This window comes from Ursus maritimus, unplaced genomic scaffold, assembly GCF_017311325.1.
Source record: "Ursus maritimus isolate PB19 unplaced genomic scaffold, ASM1731132v1 scaffold_14, whole genome shotgun sequence".
NCBI lineage: Eukaryota > Metazoa > Chordata > Mammalia > Carnivora > Ursidae > Ursus > Ursus maritimus.
Window position 1 is genome coordinate 24,385,723 of NW_024423786.1, and position 3,564 is coordinate 24,389,286.

Consider the following 3,564-nt stretch of genomic DNA (forward strand, 5'->3'; position numbering starts at 1 on the left):
TATTGCAATATTTAAGTGTATCAAATCAACACATTTTACACCTTAAATTTACGTGATGTTATATGTGAATCATATCTCAGTAAAACTTGGGGTGGTAGGAAGCACATAGGCTAGAGCCGGATTACCCAAACTAACTAGCTGTGTGACTTTAAGTAAGTATCTTAAACTCTATACACCTTGGATTCCTCATTTGTTAAAATTAAGTTAAATAATCATTTATTTTATATTGTTTTGAGGAATAAACAACATATGAAGATTGCTCCAAGTACCTAGCTGATAGCAACTTCGTTGTCCTCCTCCTCATCACCAACATCACACCCTGAGCCAGCATTGACATTTTGATGAAAATGGGTTGTTTTTCCAGCTTTTGTAGCCGTTTTTGGAATGCTGGTACAGGGTGTATTGCAACAATCAAGGCCATGTTTAAGAGGCTAAATGCATTCACAACTTGTGCTGAAAGGTTGCTTTTCCCCACGTGTCTCGTAAGTGCTTCCTCAAATTTGCCTTTGCAATTTTTATTCTTTAAAAATAGTGAATTCAGAAGCAGACTCAGATGAACTCAAGAAGGCTCTGCATTTCTCTTCCCAAGGGTTTGAATCTGCACTTACAAAGACTATACATTGAATCACTGAATTGTCTTGTGATTATTCACTACCCATTTATCAGTTTGCCCCCTTAAACGGTGACAAATGGTGGTTCCTTTTAAGCTTCCAAAGAGGCCAGTTTAATCTAGGCCCTCTGTTGCTTTGTTAGGGAAATCGAATGCTCAGAATTGTTCTTCAGCTTTTCCTTGTTGCTCAGAGGTCATGGGAAAGTAGATGTGGGAACTCTACTGTGATTCATCATTGCCTGATGAAACCATGTGACATCTGGGCACAGCATTCTAACTGCTGGCACTCACATTCTCCGTCTCTCTGCGAAATGATCTGCTCGCAAGTAAATGCCGCAGTGACTCTGAACAGGAAAGGTAATGCGTGGTCATACCTGAGGTTATAGCTGTTTCCACTTGGTGTAATAGAAGTGACAAGTTGATGGGGACTTTTGTGTCTCCATACTTTGTGTTTGCCTCTGTGAAGCACCTTCCCGAGACATTCTTCCTTCTTTCCTGAGTCTTTACGTGCATTAGTAGTAAAGGCTAAAATAACTGCATAAGTTAAACCTTCTAAAGTGTGTCAAAGAACAGCACTAAAGAACTAAAATCAGGTATATAAAATGGCCTTGTGAGTATCTATGTCCTGTAGATTTTTATGCTCAGGGCGGGTTTTGCATAGTGAATTTCATTACACGGTAAATGTTCTTAATCTCTCAAAATTGATGTCTGACCGAAGTAAGTATCTTTATTAGCGGTCAGAATGGTGACTTCTCTTTCATCTCTTTGGCTGGCTCAGGAGGGGGATCCTTCCTTGAGCCCCAGAGATGAAGGGAACTTCCATCTTCGAGGCAGAAAGGTAGCTGGAAAATGTGTCCAGTTGTAACAAACGGAGCACCTTCATGCCCCCTGGAGAAAAGCTCCTTTCTTTTCTAGGCTGTATTTTCAGTCATTCACTTGTAGGAAAAGAAAGTAGTTTTTCCTTTTTCCTTCTAGGTTCTTGGCTGAGAATCTCCTCTTCCAGTCATAAAAGAGTAACAGGAGAAAAACAAACAGAAGTTTAATAGCCTTTATACCTCCTATATACATGGGAGAGACCCAGGTAAACTGAATAACTCCCAGAAATGGTCCAGACTGCCAGCTTCAATGAGATCTCCAGCTAAAGACAAAGATGTTGGTGGAGTGGGAAGCCAGTTATAAGAAATTACTAGTCAAAGCACAGTAAGCAAGGTTGCGGTTGTTAACCAGATTTAAGTCAGTTGCCTTCTGCGTTGATAAGGCTTGTTAGAAGGTGCCTAGGTGGCTCAGTAGGTTAAGCATCTGCCTTCGGCTCAGGTCTTGATCCCAGGGTCTTGGGATTGAGTCGCATGTTGGGCTCCCTGCTTGGCGGTGAGTCTACTTCTCTCCCTAGCCTTCCCCCTGCTTGTTCTCTCTCTCTCAAATAAAGAAAAATCTTTAAAGAAAAAAAAAGTTGCTAGAGATGTAGTCATCCTCTCCATGCTACGGCATGGAACACAGCCTTACAAATGGAGAGTTCCCTTGTAAATGTAAATGTCTCTAACAAAAAGAGGCAACTTCTTGATTTTCGGAGCCTCTCCTGTGTCTGCTGTTTCTTATAATCAGACTAAAATAATCCTCATACCAAAAATGCGTATTTTGCAATGACGGGTTCTCCTCCCCCTCACAGTCATTCAACCATTTACTTATTAAGCTTTCACTTTCAACTTCTATGTGTCTTGGCTGTACTAAACCCCTGGGAAATAGAATCAAATCAGGTCCCTTCTCTGCCTTCCGTTGCCCAGAGACAGTTGATGAGACAGGCAATTAAACTAATAATGACAACATGAAGAGGTTAGAGCCTCACTATTCCAAGTGTGGTCCCTGAGAACTTGTTAGGAACACATAATCTCAGCCCCATCCTCCGGGACCTACTGAGAGAGAGTCAACATTTTTGCAAGACCGCCAGGTGATTCGAATGCACATAAAATGCTGTTTGAGGCATGTGCAATGTACTATGTAATGCTAGGGTACAGAAGGGCATGACATGAGGGCATAGGGCAGCAGAGCCTTCTGAGCTCTGGGAGCCCCTTGCTTTGCCTTTCATACTCCCACAGCAATCCTGCTGGACCATTAGCATTGTGACCCCGGGACACTTAGCTTACTGTGACAGGTGCCAGGAGTTGGGAGGGGCAGTGCGGGAGTCGAGTAGGTAGATTTAAGCGGACTGCTGGCCACAGCTCCAGGGAGTGTGACTCTTAGTCCCCATAGGTTCAACACCATGGCCCTGAGAAAGAATAAGCGTTTTGCTCGTCTGCTCACCTGTAATCTCCAGAGAGGAAAGGGGAAAACTTAGGTCAGTGATCAAAGGCCTCTGAGTAGCAGCGGAAGCAAGGCTGATCTGATTATAAATATTTCTCTGATGAGTTTTCTGTTTTTCGCTTTTACTCTTAACACTTTGTGGATCTGGTGAATGCTATGTACCTGTTTCCCAGACACTCACCTAGGGAAGACTCACGAATTTGCGCATGATTTAGAGTACTCACAGATCCCTTCAAGCCCAGCCCACAACCCCCTAAGGTTCACATTCCCCAGGTTAAGAACCTCTCACTCAGCAGCCATGCTGGATCACATTTTAACCACATTTCCTGTAACATCTTGGAAGATTTTACTCCATGCCAGGAATTATATTGAGTAATTTACATACATTATATTTCTTAATCTTTACAACAGTACTATCTGGTAGGTTTTTATCACCATTTTACGGATGAGGAAACTGGAAGATTGGAGAGGTTATTAAATTGTCCAAGGTCATAATCTAGTAAGAGGCTAAAATGGAAACCAAATGCCGATCTGATTCCAGCACCCAGGCCCTTAACCGCTGTGCATGCTGTCTCCTCAGAATGAAATACTACCTTTAAAAATAAGGCAACGCATGTATTTAATGCCACTAAATTGTACATTTAAAAATAGTTAAA